The sequence below is a fragment of the Anabrus simplex genome, chromosome 7 (genome assembly GCF_040414725.1).
Source record: "Anabrus simplex isolate iqAnaSimp1 chromosome 7, ASM4041472v1, whole genome shotgun sequence".
Taxonomy (NCBI): Eukaryota; Metazoa; Arthropoda; class Insecta; order Orthoptera; family Tettigoniidae; genus Anabrus; species Anabrus simplex.
The window spans coordinates 58,458,502-58,480,236 of NC_090271.1; the positions used below are offsets into that span (position 1 = coordinate 58,458,502).

At 40.7% G+C, this 21,735-nt stretch overlaps 1 protein-coding gene across 2 annotated transcripts in view; it reads left to right on the forward strand.

Moving 5' to 3' along the window:
- The window catches only part of LOC136876900 (uncharacterized), a 130,598-nt gene that overhangs the window by 9,338 nt on the left and 99,525 nt on the right, over nt 1-21,735 (forward strand). The window lies entirely within an intron of this gene.

A 21,735-nucleotide genomic window follows, 5' to 3' on the forward strand; every position in this document is an offset into this window, starting at 1 on the left:
TAAATTGAGGTGGGCTAAGCGAATGTTGCAAGCTATACTTGTGAATGTAATGCATAAGGATTGGGAGCAATCTCTGGATAATTGTGACGGTGAAAGACATAACTTTATATTTAAGTATATTGCAGGTTTGTATTTAAATTTATCACTTCAGGAATTACTTAAACAGTTGTTATTAAGATAATGAGACCTCATAGTTTAGGTTAGGTATGGTATCTTCACGTAATGAGCAATATAAATGTAAGGGACGTAATACTTCTCGTGGAATTTATTCATTGAATTATTATCGTAAAATACGTTTTGTGGAAATATAATGTGTTGCGAATTTAAATACAGCGTGTGAAAGTTCGAAGTTGTCACAATGCTAAAAATGTATGCGTACTATGGTGAAAATACAACTATACAAGTAAATATACACTAATATTTTCATTTTCTTCGTAAAAGGGCAGGTTACCTTCATGAAAACAGAAAATCCCAACCGGAAATGTACCTGTTACGAAGAAAAAAGAAGTATGTTTCACTCATTTGCCCGAGCTGATGATGAGTTCTGCTTTTGACTTTCTTGTTACACAGATTTACAGCTGGGCGTTGTATTGCTGATACAGAACAAGCATAAACATGGACGGTAACCAACTGAACCTACAAATGGTAAAAGTAAAACTACATGCAATTTATAAAATCTAACCTTCCGTTAAATGATTCTGATGATGATGATGATTAAAATTTTAAAATTAAACTATTACTTAGGTAATAATTAAGAAATTATTCCTTGGCAATTTCCGTGAATGTGGGAAGTACATTAATATTTGGGAAAACATGGGCTATTCCTAATCAAAAAAATGATAAAAATGTTTGCGTGAAAGATAGGGTCTGAAAGATAGCGCCAGAAGTGTCAATAAAAAAATATACTGTTATGGTTGCTGTTGTTGTTGTTGTTTTGTTTTACGTTTGTTGTCTCCATATTCGTATTAATGCATAATAATTATTTGTTGGGTACATTGACGTGTAAAACTCTCAGGCTTTGATCGCGTAGATCATACTTCAAACCTACTTCTCCTAAAATTACATAGACCTGACACACGAGTTATGTTGAGATTACAGGTGTTAATGATCTCACCTCTTATATTAATACAACATTTCTGAATATTCCGTAACTACAAGGCACAGACTTGTCATCTCCTTACATTGCACAGGTCGGACTGAGGAAACAGTTCGCCTCTTTGCGTGACGTCATTGGAGCTACAGTACGGCCTGTACATCACGAAGGCAGTGACACAACGCATCCCTGTACTCGTCCACATGTGCTAAATTAATTATGCATAGGACATTCCGAGTCGTAGGTACTGGTAGTGCCGTAGCACCGGTGCCTTGGCACGGTGTGAACCGGTGCCAGTAAAGGTACGAGATTGTATATCACTAACTGGCTCTCTAGCATAGCATATACGGCAAGTTCGTCAATTTGAATCGTGCGCAACAAAGTAACCTCATTTCCTCGAAAAGGATAATTTTCTCCGCCAATCCGATTGCGCCATCGTTCTTAACCATAACACGAAGAGCACCTTTGACTTTTTTTTTGTCGATATAGTCTGTAACGTACCGGCAGAATATGAACCAGAGGAATGGCATGCTAGAGAAGAAAGTTTTCTAACTCCCTAGCTATTTTCCGCCAATATTCAGTCAGGCTGTTATACTGTTATACTCGTTACGCAGCATTAATCCCATCTATTTGAGTTGAGCAGCAGCATAAGAGACAAAGAACATCACAACAAACAATGGTCAATGTAATGTTATTGTTGATCGTTGTTATGCGCTTTCAATATTGTAGGCTTTCACATTTAGTTTTCCTCCGACTCTGAAATACCACTCTTATCATAGTCGGTACGGTAAAACTGAATAAAACATAAATGATCGGAAATTGTATTCTCTATAACTTACAGTATATTATGTAGTACTTTTCGGTAGGACCAATAACATGGGTATTTAAAAATTAAATTTTAAGCGCCTTCCCCTAAACTACAATTTCATCCAGGGTGAATAAAATTGTTTACAGCTTAGACTGTAGTTTCTTATTCCCCGACTGCATATACCGATTTTCATTAAATTCTGTTAACCCATTTTCTCGTGGCTTGGCGTTGATGTGGACTTGGCAACAAAAATACAAATTAATGAAGATCTGTGGGAAGACGGAGAAATTCCTGGCTGAAAGACCTGCGGCGGTGGTATGGACATACGTCGATAGAAATCTTCCGTGCTGCCGTTTCGCGTGTAATCATAATCAATTGGATCGCCAACCTTCGGAGGGAGACGGCGTGATAAGAAGAAGAAGAATATCTGTATTATCGAAGCCGGTACGGTAACAATGTATAACATAAATGATCGGAAATTGACTTATATATAACTTTCGTTATGTAGTATTTATCGATAGGACCACTAATAAAATAAATATTTGAGAATTAAATTTTAGGCCTTCCCCTAAACTACCATTTCACTCAGCGTGAGTAAAATGATTTATAGCCTAGATTGTAGTGGCTCATCCCCCGACTTTACATCAATTTTCATCAAATTCTCTTCAGCCGTTTTCTAGTGATGCGTGTACAGACAGACAGACAGACAGACAGACAGACAGACAGACAGACAGACAGACAGACAGACAGACAGACAGACAGACAGACAGACAGACAGACAGACAGACAGACAGACATTACGGAAAAGTAAAAAGTGCATTTCCTTGTTACTATGGACATGACCGATAGAGAAATACCATTTTTTTTCAAATTCTGAGCAATGTACAGACAAAACTCTTATATAGATGTTCTACTGGCTAAAAATTAATTTCGCATTTGACCATGGCATTATCAGGCGCGGCAGTGGAATTGTTATCAGCTCCTTAAATGATTTAGTGTTACTTGCATCGCAGTATTTCATCACTTTTCACCAGAAATGAATGGTGTCCGTAGTTTGAGACCATTTTACAAAGGACGCATTTTTCCGACTGATACCTTAATCTTTGCGTGACGTTACATGATTCAAGAAGGAGAATTAACGACTATGTGACAATCTTAAGTGCATTTGAAACTTGAAGAAGTGACACTTCACTGTGAAAGAAGAAAGAAACGCATTGAAGTGTCGCTTATTTTTAAGGGAATCCCCTACATCTCTGCTCCGCCTGCAGTTCAGGTCTTTCCTCGCTCACCTTTTGATGGCATCGCGGCTGTCAACATCAAGAATTTAAAATTCGAACTGTTACATTATTATACTCTCTATTATCTATATATGCCAACGGCCGTAGCCGGATCCCGTGAGATCTCCGAAGTCAAACCAACATTGCGCGTGGTCAAGATTTAGATGGGTTGCCACACGCTGTTGGTGGGGGACAAGGGAATGGATGAGCGAAAAGGAACAGGCCACTCTACCGTACGCAAACTCCGGCTCAGGCACACCTCTGCGGAGGTTCGGATCTGCCTTCGGGTGGAATACACCCTTACTTTTATCTATATCTACTGTATATATCTACATAAAGCAGATGTCTGTCTGTCTATCTGTATGTATGTCCGTCTGTTCCTTATACAATTCCATACCGTTCAACTAATCTGAACCAGATTTTGTATACTTACCTTTTAGGATCCTGCGGGTAACCTCATTTACGAGGAATTTTAACAGCCCTCTTCATTACCTAGATTTAGGTCCTTTGGCACACTAACATAGGCTAATATAGGCAAATTATTCCATTTGTCGTACAAGGACAAGACAAAGATCATTTTATGCCTCACGACGCGTAGACGCCCTCCGGGCCCCGAAAACAATGTTTTAAGGGCCTAAAACCAACCGTTTGGGAGATATTGGCATCACACTACCCCGCTCTAGGAATAGGATGAAGAAATGACCTGCCGGAACCAAGATGTCAGTTCAAGTATTCTGCGGTGGAATACAGGCCTGGTGTTCGAAGTAGGCACGTGTGTAAATGTAGGCTAGGCCAAAGAGAGATTCTGCTACACATATAACTGTCTCGAAGAAAGCATTGTGGGGGTAAGCCACCCCTAGGGGTTGTGGTTGGGAGGGGGTGGCATATATAAAAATAATCGAAAATAGTGTCGAAACCATAGGTTTCGGGGTCGCTGAGATGAACAGTGACACTCCACGTGTCGTTTGAGTCGAAGTTCAGTCCCCATTGGCATGGGGGTGAGAAAGGCTGAAAAAAGTAAAAAATGGCCCAGTTTATGGATGTATGTGTGTGCACCCCTCTGAGCGGGAGTGGAAAGGGGATGAAGTATAAAAGTAATAGAAAACGACCAATATTAAAATAGAATCCACAGTTTTCGGCGTTGCTGAGATTAATATTGACACTCCAGATGTCGTTTAAGTTCAAGTTCATCAGCATCGGCACGGGGGTGAGAAGGGGTAAAAAAGAAAATATCCGAAATAACCGAGATTATGGATAAATGTATGTTTCAGCATAGTTTTCAAACAAACAAACAAACAAACAAACAAAAATGACTGTGGGGCAGGATTCCCCTAACACCGTGACTCTTTGGATGCCGTTTGAGTCATAGTTCAGGCCCATTCGGTGCACACATGACTAACTTTAGACTACTATGTGGAAAAATATTACGTGGGGTAAGACACCCCTAGCACCCCTGGCGGAGGGGATGATACTAAAAAGTAATCGAAAACTACGAATATTACTGTCGAATCCATAGTTTTCGGAATCGCTTATCAGGGCCTCTCAGAGTGCATGCACCTGTGCACGGTGCAAAAGACGACTTCGCTTGGTTGACCAGAGTCCAGACCCCCACTCCTCGATTTGGAGCAATAGCGCTGTCTCTCTCTCTTTCCCCACGCCTGTCTCGCTCGCTCCGCCTGTCTCCCTCTTCCTCACTTGCTCTGTAGCGCTCCAGATCCGAGCCGAGTTGAGCCGAGCTTAGCTGAGTAGCCCAGAGACGAAGCGTTGGTCCGAGCCGAGCCGAATGGGACCGATGCACTGTGCACAGCAACTCTGCGCCGCAATTTGCACGCGTGAGATTTTGGGCGTTTGAGAGGCCCTGACTTAGATGAATACTGACACTCCAGATGCCTTTAAGTTGAAGGTCATAACCCATTACAGCTCTTAACCAAACTCGGTACGAATATGAGTTACTATCTCGAAAAGATACTGTAGGGGTAAGACACCCCTGAGGAAGGATGTGATAAGTAAAATAATCGTAAACAGCCGATATTAGCGTCGAATCCATAGTTTCCGGGGTCAAAGAGATGAGTAGTGACACTCCGGATGTCGCTTTAGTCCAAGTTCAGCACCAATTGGCACGGTGATCTAGAAGGGTGATAAAGAAAATGTCCAAATTCACCGAGATTAATGTTCTTTACACAGTTTTCGATGTTGCTGGGCTCATTGGTAACAGTCCCAGTGACAGTTGGAATCGTGTACATCATATCTACAATGCGACGCGTAAATACATTGTGTTATAACTTCTTTTTATTATTGCTTGAAAGAATCAGCTACTTTCCAGACAATCTGGGCTGTCACAGAGAAATACTTTAATGCAAAACAAAATAATTTCAAGCTAAAACGTAAAAGTATACACATAACAATATTTTTAAATTTACAAATTTACAGAAAGAGTTCATAAACAATCAATCAACGCCACAATTAAGAAAACTTAAAAAACACTTGAAACAAGTAATACAAATCCTAAAAGTAAAAGGTGTGAAAGAGAAAATTACCAAAATTATAGATGTACGTGTGTACAATATCTTCCAGAATAGGTCTCAACCAAACTTCGTACAAATACGAATCACTGGCTCGAAGACATACTGGGGGAGTAAAACACCCTCTAGCAAACCTAATGGAGGGAATGCGGTACACGAATGATCATAAAAAGCCGATATTAGCGACAAATCCATAGTTTCCGCGGTCGCTGAGTTGTACTGGGGCACTCTGGATGCCGTTTAAGTACCAGTTTAGCTGCGTAGACATGGCGAAAAGTGGTGATGAAGAAAATGTCCAAACTTACCGAAATTAGTTTGATTAACGAGAAAGAAAATAATCTATAAGGCTTGTAATTGAACACATCAATAACTTCTAAACTGTAAAATAGTTCTTAATCAGTCAACACACTGTAACGAAATCTACATAAATTCTCTTCACACATAATTAATAGGTAATAAAATACCTAAAGGAAACAATAAAATTCCCGGACAGCGCCGGGTAATATAGGTAGTATTGCATAAAACTGTGATTGAAAACCAACTAAAATATCCAGTAGCATAAGCATGAAAAACGACTAAATTTTCACTGTCCACCGTGTGTTAAAATTTACCATCTGGGGAAGAGTTTTGAAAATATCCTAGATTTTGATAGAAGGCACAGAGGAAGAAGCAGAAGTAGAAACAATGCTGCACTGCCTTCAATGTGTGGGTGGATGATAGTGTCGTATGTGAATTGCAGGAATGTCGGGGAAAGGACCAACAACCAGTCTCCAAGCGAATGGACATTGTTGCCAGGTCTCCCAAAATTTCAGGAGATCTCCCGAATTTTTGACAACACACCAAAAAAACCGAAAAGTCTCCCGAAATTTCTTTTAATCCAAATTTAAAGAAAATAAATAATTATGATTAATGGGGCATTATTTGTGCCGAAAAATTCTTCTCGTCTCACTGCGTGACGGTTTATCGATATCATCACTCGTTAGGTAATTCCCTGCGTTCATTTTAGGTTCGTATTTCGTAATGTCCCTCTTCTTATTGAATTCGAAACTCACGCTTGACCTCATCATTCGACCCGCCTAGAATACAAAATCTGCATCCTGCTACGGATTCACGATTGGCATACAATTTCTACGCTTGATGAATAACTACACCTACAGGAAGATTGGAGAGAAGAAGAAGAAGAAGAAGAAGAAGAAGAAGAAGACGCCTAGAGTGACCAGAGAGTATGGGTGAGTGAAATTGTATATTTTTCTCATAATAACTTCAAATGACTATTGCATTCCTTAATTTAGTTATAACATTTCAGTGCTCGAGAAACTACCGAAATTTTTACGTACAATGTACCGAATTTTTATTTGAGGACCTGGCAACGCTTCCAATGGATTAACCGTTTAAAATTCAAATCCCTGGACCTGACCTGAAATCGAATTCGAGATCCTGAGAACCCAAGGTCAAGGCGCTGATCACTCTGCCATAGGGACGGACAGGTTAATGGAATAATTGCCGCCCAATTACGCCGGGATCGGGTACTGCAGGCCTTTGCACGAGCCCACTCACATCTGAAAATTCTCTTGGCACTCCTCAGGCCATAACACGAGTTGCGCAAGGTCCCGATGAGTGTTAAGTCCTCGGTTACACCATTAAGCGAGCTCCATCCCAACCGGACGCACGAACACAATGACAATGACGCACTTGCAGCCGAACATCTCGGAAGTGAAAGTAGGAAGCGGATTTTAAACTTGTGTAACGATGTGTTACATCCTTGTAGTGCCCTAATGTAATAATAATTATTATAATAACTTATTTTCTTCTTTGTGCGTTAGTACAGAGCAAGTGGCCGGACGGTTTAGCTTGTATTAGGGAGAATAGTGGGTTCGTACCCCACTGTCGGCAGCCCTGAAGATGGTTTTCCCTGGTTTCCCATTTTCACACCAGGCAGATGTTGGGGCTGTCGGCCACAGTCACTTCCTTCCCATTCCTAGCCGTTTGAGTGTTCCATGATGTTTTTGACTCGTTATGCCGAAGAAGGTGGCGACATGTTGAGTCAGATCGTAACGGGAGACGAAACATGGGTTTCACATATCACGCCCGAATCGAAGCAACAGAGCATGTAATGGACACACACACATTCGCCTGGAAAGGTAAAGGCCAAACAGACTCTGTCCCAAGGCAAGATCAAGATCAAGAACTCTTGGTTATCGGAGCAGGCGGCAAGTGTCTATGAAGAGGGTATTCAAAACTTAGTTGAAAGGTATGATAAGTGTTTAAACAAACTTGGTGGCTATGTTGAAAAATAGAGTAAAGTATGTATAATCAGCAAACAAATGTGTTTGAAAATCGTCTTTCGTTGTGTAGTTATTTCCAAACGGTTCTTACTTATAAAACACGCCTCGTATTTTATTTCTATTACCTACATTTATACAGAATTGGATAAGTCACAAAACCTGTGCTTAGGTATACACCCTACATCGTATGTTAAACTGACGTAACATAAAGCTATATATCTGATATTTTTGAAATCTGAAGAGCTCCACATGCTAATCTTACTTACACATAATCCCAGTGAGAATCTCTCCTCTAAGGGGATAGGAACCAAGGATACGAAGGTAAAACAATTGGATTTTGGGGGTACGCAAATCAAAAAGTTCTCTGTTTTAAATTAATTTTTATAGTTTTCATTCCCCTCCCTGAAAGGGAGGAGCGGGCCACCTAGAGGATAACGCCCTCTCTCTGGCCAGGAGAGATTGGGGTTGGGGGGTAATGGAGTTGCATGGGCGGAAGAAGGTGGGTAAAGTGGAATAGAGAAATTTGAGGTGGATATGGGAGGGGATCGGCATCTTAGCTAAGGTTGCTTTATGAGGGTTTTATTTATTTATTTTGTTTATTAAATTTTTCATTTAGTTTTTTGTTGTTCTGGAGGGTGAGCGCTTTTACATAAAGTATGCATATATTCTGATGTGAGAAAGAAAAAAATACATAACATGATTTAAAGAAGTGAGTAATACAGAGTAGGATGATCCTTCTGGAAAGCGAAGTGTGATTGCAGATCGTCGATGGATGTTTGTGGATTTCTTTCCCATCGTAGTGCCGTTTGTTGACTGGACGCTTCAGTGTACACTGAAGAGAAAAAACAGTACTAGGGGCGAGGAGTTAGCGACAGGGTTCAGACAAGAGTTTCTAAGGGGCTGAAATGGAAGTGAGTATTTAGGCCGGAATGTGAAATCTGAAAGTGGACACTAAGGGTTTGGTTTGCAGCAGCTTGTAGGTGTGTTAGAACGAGAGGACGGTTGTAGGGGTGAATGTTGTATAGGGCTATAGTGATGAATCAGATTAAATCCTCGAAAAAAAAGTTTGAATACCACTTATATATTCCATCATGGTAAGCCACATCACATAAGAGTGTTAAGGTTTTAGCTCCAGTTCGGAAATATTGGTAAATCTAAGAGTGCGGCCGCAAGTTGAACTTTGAAGTCTGAAATATTCCTCAGCAAAAGCTAACACGAGATAACTAGGGGACCCGTCCGCAACGTTCGGCCAGGCAATCACGAGTTTTCTCGGGGCTCATACGCATTGTGATAAAAGGAACTATAAGAAAGCAACCATCCTCTATTAACACTAATCAGAAGGAAAATGGACCGAGCAAGTTGACCGTGCGGTTAGGATCGCGCGGCAGTGAGCTTACATTTGGGAGATGGTGGGTTTGAACCCCACTATCGGCAGCCCTGAAGATGGTTTTTCGTGGTTTCCCATTTTGACACCAGGCAAATTCTTGGGAAGCACCTTTTAAAGCCACGGTCGCTTCCTTTCCACTCCTAGCCCTTTCCTGTCCCATCGTCGCCATAAGGCCTATCTGTGTCGTGCGACGTAAAGAAAATTGTAAAATCAAGAATAATGGAAGGGGTCCGACACTCCGAAAATTGAAGGTATCGGCCAAAGGAAGACAAGGACCACGAAGGGCGTGAAAATGAAAGATTCCCTAGCCCTCGTAAACCTAATAGCGTCGGGGTCGGAAAAGAACAAGAGTTACCTAGAGGTCGGATAGGATAGATGAAAGTGAGGAGCCTGGCACAAGTAAGGATACATAGACTATGTCGAAAAGTAACCTAATGTATGTACTATCAGTTGGCTGTATTGGTTGTATGAAATAAAATGTGCACGTTTCACTGCAGGTTTTGTAACCTTACTTTTTGATCATCCTTCGTATATATCGTCGCTGGGCAAAAGGAAACCTCGTAAATCCTTCAGAACAATGTTTTCAGAAGAAGTCTAAAACTGAGTGGTCAGCAATAGCTGGAGAGCTGTTCCTGGCATTTTCAGTGCTCAATGATATCCCAATTATTCAAACATTGGAGTCTTCTCAGGTAAAGCGACAAGCCATTAAACTGCAGATGGAGAAATGCGGTTTTCTCTTGAGTGCAATTACACGGTTTTCATTGCCTAGCAACGATACATATCCAAGTGTAATTATTTATGAAACAATTACTATTGTACTATATGCACTGCTATTGAAGAAAAATTGACGCTAATGAGTGGATTTCGAAACAGAAAAAATAACACAGAGCAATGTAGCATAAGTAAGCATTCGTACATACATAGTGAATGGGAGGTGCGGTACTGTACAAACTGACACACATTTTAGAATGAATTATTCGGAAAGGAATCTTTGTGTAGTGGTAGAAACACACACTAAATCAAAACAAGACATTGAAAATGAGCTGACTGAACTCTTTTCTGACCTGGTCACTGAAGCTACGATAAATTTGCGTACCCCTTGAGACGACCCCGCGTTCCACACTTCGAATACCACTGAAATATATAATTGAATTTTAGTGAATACAATGTCGGTGGATGAAAAGTGGGCCTCGGCCCACCGTGGTCCGACAGCTCTGCACTCCGAGCAGCCAACCGAGCAGAGGAGGGGTGGCCAAGGCTTTACCGTGGCTGTAAGCCTCTGCATTCGGGAGACGAAGAGGGGCTGGTCCCCACCGTTGGCTGTCCTGAGAATGGTTTTCCGTGGTTTTCCATTCTCCTGCACTAAGGTGAATGCTGGGATAGTTCCTAATACAGACCACGGCCGCCAACCTTCACACCTTCTCCGCACATCTCCATCTCCGATATAAATCTCTTGGCCCGAGAGACGGCGTCATCGTCTAGGAGCCCCCTCCCCTTTATGGGAGGAATAAAAATGTACTAGTTAGTAGTAGTATTAGTGGTAGTAAATAAATAAATAAATAAATAAATAAATAAATAAATAAATAAATAAATAAATAAATAAATAAATAAATAAATAAATAAATAAATAAATAAATAAATAAATAAATAAATAAATTCTTCTTCTTCTTCTTCTTCTCAATCTCTTTACCCTCCAGGGTTGGTTTTTCCTTCGGACTCAGCGAGGGATCCCACCTCTACCGCCTCAAGGGCAGTGTCCTGGAGCGTGAGATATTGGGTCGAGGGACACAACTGGGGAAAATGACCAGTACCTCTCCCAGGCGGTCTCACCTGTTATGCTGAACCGGGGCCTTGTTGGGGATGGGAATATTAGAAGGGATAGACAAGGAAGAGGGAAGGACGCGGTCGCGGTCTTAAGTTAGGTACCATCCCGGCATTTGACTGGAGAAGAAGTGGGAAACCACGGAAAACCACTTCCAGAATGGCTGAGGTGGGAATTGAACCCACCTCTACTCATTTGACCTCCCGAGGCTGGGTGGGCCCCGTTCCAGCCCTCGTACCACTTTTCAGATTTCGTGGCAGGGCCGCCTACCGAACCCGGGCATCCGGGGATGTGCAGCTATTCTAAGCTTGTAATATTTAATGATTGTTCATTACTGTCTACTGTAACTATTTTGATGAATACTAATAAATATAATCATGAATAAAAATATATAAATAAAATTACTCAAAAACTTAATAAAATTAATAAGCATAATTAACCGAAATGTCCGTAGTATGGGTGCCAGAGTTCACCAGAATGGATCCCTCGAATTTAGATAAGAGCATGATAAACTGTATATCCCAGGGCGTGTACATAATGCTGCGTACTGGTACATCTGCTGCAGGCCTTACCTAACCTCCTGAAAACGACTAATTAGGTAGGAACTGCACCTAGGTTCATCAATAACACTGATTCTAAAATAGCTAACTATATTCTTAACAAATTCCGTGCATGAGCACCTCATCAACATACAACATTATACATATAATACACACACAAAATATTGCTGGAAGACTCCATATTTACAACAACAATAATAATGAAAATCGTGGGAAAACGAAAGCGAGAACTAAGCTACCATTTGTAGATAGTCCGATGAACAATGTACATGTATGAAGATAAATACCCTTCACTGTCTCTATATCAATTCGACTTACCGATTCTCATAATCGGCAGTTATCACATCACACAGATACTGTACCTTGTACTACTGTGTTCACATATTTTAACACTTGTTGTAAAGATATATACACACGTCTGTCGATCCTCAACATAAATTATGGAAAGTCTGAGATAGCTTTCACCAACATATAATGCTAGGCCGCCACAAGTGCTACAATACTTAATGCGCAAGCACTCTCCACAATCAGCCACTTTCCACGAACATAACAAGACTACGCTCCACGAACGTTTGAAGTCCAGTCCATTGCAGCCGTGTCACTCCAGTACCGTGTATCAGCACTACTTCCTTCTCGTACAGTGCGTCAGTTGTAGTTCTCTTATACAGTGTCACTGGTTGTAGTTATCGTCCTTCTCGTTCCTTTACAATCACCTTTACAATCCTCCGGCTGCCGCCGTATGATCAATCTTTATAGACATCAACATTCCCCTCCTCTCAGATGATACGTCTGGATTGGTGCTTGCCAGCCAATCATGAGTGATCTCTAGTCAAGACCCAGCCCTGAACTACTTCTTCCTCCCAAGACAATAACAAACTCTGGGGTATATTCCATGAGACACCAAACTTTCCTAATACAACAACAAGCTTATCTCATCAGGCTGGGATATATACATGACTCATGAATTTCCCGACACAAGTACATCACAACAAAAACTGGGGTAGCCATATGACTCATCCAAATTACCAGAGTTATTAAAGCAATGTTTTCCCACTCGTGCAAAACAAATTACTCATACCTACATATGTGGATATCTTCCAGCTTACCAATATAAATGGCAAAATATACAAATGAAATACTGATAATAATAATGATAATAATAATAATAATAATAATAATAATAATAATAATAATAATGAATCGAATACTGACAATAAAATCTCTAACTTCTACATATAATTCGGGGGTGTGATATATGTACTATCACACTACTGGCCATGGGTACGTATTGCAAGGGTGAGTATACTTGCTGTACGCCAGAGATACTCCTGAAGCCTGTAGTTACTGGTCGGACAGGGCCCACCTAAAATAAACAGTTGCTGGTATACACGTGGGCAGAAGGCGTAGTTTTGGATGTAGGGCTGATGTGTAAGAAAGCACACACAGCAATGCATATGTGTTTGATTTACTGCGTGCCCCTTCACAGACGGCATACCACACCTCATCTGATTAAGTTGCTCAGTAACGTGTGAAAACAATAATCACCACCACCAACGATCTTTCTCTCTTTATTATATTTTTTGAAAGTTTGCAATTATTCTTGTCTAATTGTATATCCAGAAATGGATGGAAGCTGTGTCGCGAGGCAACTTGAACAAATTCAAAATGTATTCAATAGCCATAATACACCTTTTTCTTCTTGGCTAGATGTTGAGTTTTTAAATTATTGAAGGAAGTATTCAGATATACATATTTGTATCCAGGAACCCAGTCCTGGAACGAAAGATAGACATATTTGACATCAAAAATAATTTTGTGTCCATTTTGACATTAAAAATGATCAAATTACTTTTTAAAGTCTCATTCATAATGTTGCTCCAATCTCGAATATTCAATCACAAGATAATAAAGATATTATTGTAATTTTATTTTATGACCCAATAATATTTCCACGTGAGTCTTATTTTGATGTGGCCTAGTGAGTTGGGCGTGCTATTAGGATTGCGCAGCTGTGAGTTTGCATTCGGGAGATTATTACCGTATGGTAACGTACACAAAACAATATACATGAACAGTAAGCGCAATTAATATCATATACATAATTACAAAATATACACATTATAACAGCGAAAACAATCATGCAAACAAAAGGATTCCAAGAGTTTGATCTAAATTCTCTAGCCATCGTATGGCCTCAGTAGAAGCCACCACAAAGTCCTGGATGGATCCTACGAATGCCCTTCCAACGCATTCGGTGAGATGGTCGATAGTCTGCTTAACCACACCACAGTCACAGGCTGAGGAAAATCTCATACCCCACTTAAACAGCATTGATCCACATCTCCCATGGTTAGTGCGGACTCTGTTGAGGGCTACCCATGTCTTGCGGGGCAAATCAAAGCCTGATTCTTATAATTGAACAATGTCTGCCATTGAGTCGGAGCTACGCTGTTTCACTCTTGTTGCCAATCAGCTTTTGGACTGAAATCCCTCCTAACAAGTTCCTGTGCTGTTTGAATAGGAGGAGATCTTGATTTGAGGCGACTGAATCTTCATGGATGGGGAGATCAGGATTGGTCAATATCTTGTATTCTCTAACCAAGTTATTCAATATTCTAATTCTAGGAGGTTCTATGTGGCTGAACACCGGCAACCAGAAAAGAGGAGTAGATTTTACTGTGCCACTTACGACACGCATTGTTTCACTCAGGCCCATGTCCACCTTTTTAGCACGTGACCTGTTTACCCAAATTGAAGAACAGTACTCAGCTGTGGAAAACACCAGCGCCATAGCTGAAGTATGCAAAGTAGATGCAGAAGTTCTCCATATGGAGCCAGCAAGTTTGTGGATGATGTTGTTGCGTGTCCTTAATTTGGTTGCTAGGTTGGTTAGATGTTTCCTATACGATAGCGTTCGGTGGAGAGTAACTCCAAGGTATATGGGGTTGGCATTGTGAGGGAGAAGACTTCCATTACGTGACACTTTCAAGGTGATATACGCTTTCCGATTATTTAAATGGAAGAAGCAGGTTACCGTTTTACAGCCGGCAGCCCTGAAGATGGTTTTACGTGGTTTCCCATTTTCACACCAGGCAAATGCTGGGATTTTACCTTAATTAAGGTCACGGCCGCTTTCTTCACACTCCTAGCTCTTTCCTATCCCATCGTCGCCATAAGACCTATCTGTCGGGCTTTTTAATATATATACATAATATTCTGATGTGTAAACGCAGGTCTTATTGGACGATTGACATTCACCTTCACTGCACTGCACTGGACTGAAGGAGACATTCACCTTCACTGCAGGGAGTGTGAAACATGGTGATCGCTGACTTTCATCTTTCTCCTTTACCTCAAGGAGATCTATTTCAGTCCGTTTTCTCCGATGAGCTCACCGCTGGCTGCGGTGAAACCTTTCACACAGAACACAGTATAGTATACAGTCTGATTCGTTCCTCCTCGACAAAATCAAGGGAAATCACTGAGGTTATTTATTTAGCGTATGGCTTGTAGTGCTGGGAGTTACAGAGGGCATGTCCATTTCGCTCGGTGTAGGTCTTTCTATTCGACATCCATGGGCGACCTGCGTGTGGGGGTAAATAAAGGAAAATGGCGTATGGTTTTTAGTGGCGAGAGTGTCCGAGGACAAGTTTCGGCTCGTCAGATACAGTTCTTTCGATTTGACTCCCGTAGGCGACCTGCGCGTCGTGATGAGCTCCTGTGCCAACGAAATTAACCAATGATGGTTAAAATTTCCGACCCTGCCGGGAATCGAACCCGGGACCTCTGTGACCAAAGGCCAGCGCGCTAACCATTTAGCCATAGAGCCGGACCGTGTGGGGGTGATGCAGATAATGAGATAAGAAGACGGTGAATCCCAGTGGCAGCACATAGCCTACTCCTGTCGAATAACACTTTTTTTTTTTTTTTTTTTTTTTTGCTGTTGGCTTTACGTCGCACCGACACAGGTAGGTCTTATGGCGACGATGTGAGAGGAAAGGGCTAGGACTGGGAAGGAAGCGGCCGTGGCCTTAATTAAGGTACATCCCCAGCATTCGCCTGGTGTGAAAATGGGAAACCACGGTAAACCATCTTCAGGGCTGCTGACAGTGGGGTTCGAACCCACTATCTCCCGAATACTGGATACTGGCCGCACTTAAGCGACTGCAGCTATCGAGCTCGGTGGTCGCTTACTTTGACCGCACAGTTCACACGCCCGCCCGAACTGCCCGCCGCGCCGTGTGGTGGGTACTACAATTTTTAATCCATGTGTAAGATAGATCGCGGTCGTGTTTATATTACGTCCGCCTTGTCGTGTGTGGTGCTTTATTGCCAACTCCGTGGTAATCTATATAAATAAAATTGTTTCTGTTTGTCTGTTTGTCTGTCTGTTTGTCTGTTCCACCATCACGTCGAAACGGCTGGATAGATCTCAACCAAACTTCATATTTAGAGTATACTGACCCCGGGGAAGGTTTCGATATGCATATCATTTTAAAATCTTTGAAAAGACGGGGGTTTTATAGGAAAAACGGTTTTCCTCCATTTTCTCTTATACTATTATAGGCAAAATATCGAATTTGTCGTATAAGGACGAGACAAAGCTCAGTTTAATCCTCTTGATGCAAAGAACAAAACTCGGTAAGCCCTACGGGCCCGAAAACCATGTTTTAAGGCCCTAAAACCAACCGTTACGGAGATATTGGCACCACACTACCCCTGCTCTAGGAATCGGATAAAGAAATGAACTGCCGTAACCATGGCAACGTCAGCTCCAGGATTCTAGAGCAGTGAGATTATGCATGTACGTTTGGGCATAGCTGTCAACCAAAATAGGTACAAATAAGACTTAATATCTGGGAAAAAAATATACTGTTGTGTAAGGCACTCATAGGACTCCTTTGGGCGGGGATGGAAAGGGGGTGAAGAACGAGTGTAAAAATCTTACTATATATAGAAATGGAAGTGTGTGTGTAAATGACACATCTCCAACTAAACCACTGGAGCAATTTCAACCAAACTTGGTACACGAATCACTTACTATCGGGAGACGATCACTGTGGGGGGTAAGCCATCCCTAGCGCCCTTAAGGGAGAGGGTCAGGGGGGTGGTAGTTACAATAATAATCGAGAATAGTGTCGAATTCATAGTTTTCGGGGTCGCTGAGTTGAAAAGTGATACTCTAGAATTTTTTTAAAATCCAGCCCCCTTTTAGGTTGGGAGCAAAGGGTGGGGGGGTGGGGTGAGATATAGAAATAATTAAAAACAGTTTCGAATCCATAGATTTCAGGGTCTCTGAGATGAATAGTATTACTCCGGATTTTTTGCAAATCCAAGTGGGGAGCGAAGGGGGTGAGATATAAAATTAATCGAAAAACTACATATAAAAATATTATCTTCTTCTTCTTACTATATATAAAAATTGATGTATGTGTGTGCGTGGGTGTGTGGGTGTGGGTGTGTATATGACACATCTCCTCCTAAACCACTGGAGCAATTTCACCAAACGTGGTACACTTATCAATTAGTATCAGGAGACAAACCGCGTGAGGGTAAGACACCCCTAGCACCCTTTTGGCAGGGGGCGAGGGGAGTGGTATAAAAATAATCTTATAAATAATGTTGTTCGTTTCTGTTTGTCTGTTTGTCTGTTTGTCTATTTGTCTGTTCCACCATCACGTCGAAACGGCTGGATAGATCTCAACCAAACTTCATATTTAGAGTATACTCATCCCGGGGAAGGTTTAGATACGCATATCATTTTAAAATATTTGAATACACGGGGGGTTTATAGGAAAACCAGAATGGTTTTTCCACCATCACGTCGAAACGGCTGGATAGATCTCAACCAAACTTCATACTTAGAGTATACTCCTCCCGGGGAAGGATTAGATATGCATATCATTTTAAAATCTTTGAATACACGGGGGGGGGGTTATAGGAAAACCAGAATGGTTTTTCCACCATCACGTCGAAACGGCTGGATAGATCTCAACCAAATTTCATATTTAGAGTATACTCATCCCGGGGAAGGTTTCGATATGCATATCATTTTAAAATCATTGAATACACGGGGGTTTATAGGAAAATCAGAACGGTTTTTCCACCATCACGTCGAAACGACTGGATAGATCTCAACCAAACTCCATATTTAGAGTATACTCATCCCGGGGAAGGTTTCGATATGCATATTATTTTAAAATCTTTGAATACACGGGGGGTTTATAGGAAAACCAGAATGGTTTTTCCACCATCACGTCGAAGCGGCTGGGTAGATCTCAACCAAACTTCATATTTAGAGTATACTCCTCCCGGGGAAGGTTTCGATACGCATATCATTTTAAAATCATTGAATACACGGGGGGTTTATAGGAAAACCAGAATGGTTTTTCCACCATCACGTCGAAACGGCTGGATAGATCTCAACAAAATTTCATATTTAGAGTATACTCATCCCGGGGAAGGTTTCGATATGCATATCATTTTAAAATCTTTGATTACACGGGGGTTGATAAGAAAACCAGAATGGTTTTTCCACCATCACGTCGAAACAGCTGGATAGATCTCAACCAAACTTCATATTTAGAGTATACTCATCCCGGGGAAGGTTTCGATATGCATATCATTTTAAAATCTTTGGATACACGGGGGTTTATAGGAAAACCAGAATAGTTTATCCACCATCATGTCGAAACGGCTGGATAGATCTCAACCAAACTTCATATGTAGAGTATACTCCTCCCGGGGAAGGTTTTGATATGCATATCATTTTAAAATCTTTGAATACACGGGGGGTTTATAGGAAAACCAGCATGGTTTTTTCACCATCACGTCGAAACGGCTGGATGGATCTCAACAAAATTTTATTTAGAGTATACTCATCCCGGGGAAGGTTTCGATATGCATATCATTTTAAAATCTTTGATTACACGGAGGTTTATAAGAAAACCAGTACGGTTTTTCTACCATCACGTCGAAACAGCTGGATAGATCTCAACCAAACTTAATATTTAGAGCATACTCCTCCCGGGGAAGATTTCGATATGCATATCATTTTAAAATCCTTGAATACACGGGGGTTTATAGGAAAACCAGAATGGTTTTTCCACCATCACGTCGAAACGGCTGGATGGATCTCAACCAAATTTCATATTTAGAGTATACTCATCCCGGGGAAGGTTTCGATATGCATATTATTTAAAAAAATTTGAATACACGGGGTGTTTATAGGAAAACCAGAATGGTTTTTCCACCATCACGTCGAAACGGCTGGATATATCTCAACCAATCTTCATATTTAGAGTATACTCCGCCCGGGGAAGGTTTCGATATGCATATCATTTTAAAATCTTTGAATACACGGGGGGTTTATAGGAAAACCAGAATGGTTTTTCCACCATCACGTCGAAACGGCTGGATAGATCTCAACCAAATTTCATATTTAGAGTATACTCATCCCGGGGAAGGTTTCGATATGCATATCATTTTAAAACCTTTGAGTACACGGGGGTTTATAAGAAAACCAGAATGGTTTTTCCACCATCACGTCGAAACGGCTGGATAGATCTCAACCAAATTTCATATTTAGAGTATACTCATCCCGGGGAAGGTTTCGATATGCATATCATTTTATAATCTTTGAATACACGGGGGTTTATAGGAAAACCAGAATAGTTTATCCACCATCACGTCGAAACGGCTGGATAGATCTCAACCAAATTTCATATTTAGAGTATACTCCTCCCGGGGAAGGTTTCGATATGCATATCATTTTAAAATCCTTGAATACACGGGGGGTTTATAGGAAAACCAGAATGGTTTTTCCACCATCACGTCGAAACGGCTGGATGGATCTCAACCAAATTTCATATTTAGAGTATACTCATCCCGGGGAAGGTTTCGATATGCATATCATTTTAAAATCTTTAATACACGGGGGGTTTATAGGAAAACCAGAATGGTTTTTCCACTATCACGTCGAAACGGCTGGATAGATCTCAACCAAACTTCACATTTAGAGCATACTCCTCCCGGGGAAGGTTTCGATATGCATATCATTTTAAAATCTTTGAATAGACGGGGTGTTTATTGGAAAACCAGAATGGTTTTCCTCCATTTTCTCTTATACTATTGATTTTCTGTAAACTTCGTTTACCGTACGTGAAACGTCTCTTCATTATAAACAACTTTCGTTATGTTTATAATTTACCTTACTCTTTACATGACGGAGAAATTTACAATTTTCTGCTGGTACCATGCTCTGCATTGAGTGACCGACAGACCGACAACGAACCTACAGGTTACCATGGCAACGTCTCTGACTGAATGCCAGCAGGGAAGTAACGTATTGCCATTTTCCTCATTATGCTTTTAAATTCTTGGTTGTTCCTTGGGTAGAATGCAAGAAAGGCGTCAATCGGCCTATCTGCGGGATATTGGCGGAATATCGTTGGATGTTATAACCGCCTTCGAATAGATTAAATAATAACACCATTAGTCATCTTCTTATTATTTGTTTACCTAGGAATCAATGGACCTAAATTGCTCCTCTGTTACCGTTTTATTATATCCATAACTCACACTAGCATAATTTATGGAGGGGCATTTGTTTTTCCAATACATTAACTTGGCATTTACATATTTGTCGTTTTCCGGCTGTCCTCAGTTATAATCCATTTTCTATTACTTTCAACTATCTTAACTGTATTATTTTCTTCCTTAATTACGCCGTATGTACGCGAGTGCTACAAACTACTGGATGTATTTCCACCAATACTCATATTTAGAATACACCTGTCCTTGATAGATTTTAGGGCAAATATTGTTTCTAAATCCTTGAACTGACTGGGGGTTTATACGAAACCGAAACAGTGATTTTGCACTTCCACAAAATATACACAACCAACGTTAATTTAAATCTACCTGACTTGGTAGAAATTAATTTCTAAACCTTTTTTCTCATGTGCATCATTTCGATACGAGGATTAATAAGGGAGATATCATTAACGGACCGTTTTTTTGTACAAGTCCCATCGGACTTAACTCACGAGCGGGTGCGTGTAAAGCGTATTCCTTACAACTTGAAAACTACTGAAGACATTCGAACCAAAATTCATATTTAGCATCCACCTGTCCAAAGGTAGGTTTTAAACGTAAATAACATTTCATATTCCGGAATGGACTGGCGGTTTATAGGGAACCGAAATGGTGATTTTACTCTTGCACAATATATAGAGAACAAGACCAACCTGACTGGAAATCGACCAAACGTGATGGAATTCCACCTCTAAACCTTTTTTTCATGTGCATTTTTTCGTCAGGAGGATTAATAAGGGAGATATCATGAATGGTCAGTTTTGCAGGTTAAGTCCACCGGCCATAACCAAAAAGGTGTTTTACATGGAGCAGATTCCTTATCTATATAAATCAAATCGTAACGACTGTGTGCCTCTACACTGACTATTTTGGCGAAATTTTCGTACAGCTTTCCGTTTAAGGGGTAATAATGACCATCTGCATAATTTTTGGTTTAGTTTCTGAAAGTCCTAATTTTTACCCGCCTCGCCGAAAATCCAGATTGCGGCATAATCTGCCAGAAGAAAAAGAAGATAATTGAAATTTGACAAAATTATACGTTTTAGCCTGTAACGAACGGAAAACATCCAAGATCATTAAATTCTTCACTTTTTATCCCCGAAGAATATCGAAATATGCAGGCAATTTTAATAATGGTGCAGACCTTCTGAAATTCCTATCGCATAACAGATTGCACAATCTCCGTTCAATTTGGAATGATCTACAACCTTGGTCTTATTACTCTTTGCCGTATCTGTATCAATTTTACGTTTGATTTTTCTCTATTAATGGATGTTAAGTCAATTTGGAATTTTCACATGCATAATTTACACCTTCGATTACTTATATGAAATACAGAATCATCAAACTCTTCACGAAAATTGGCCCACCCAGTAGCCATATATG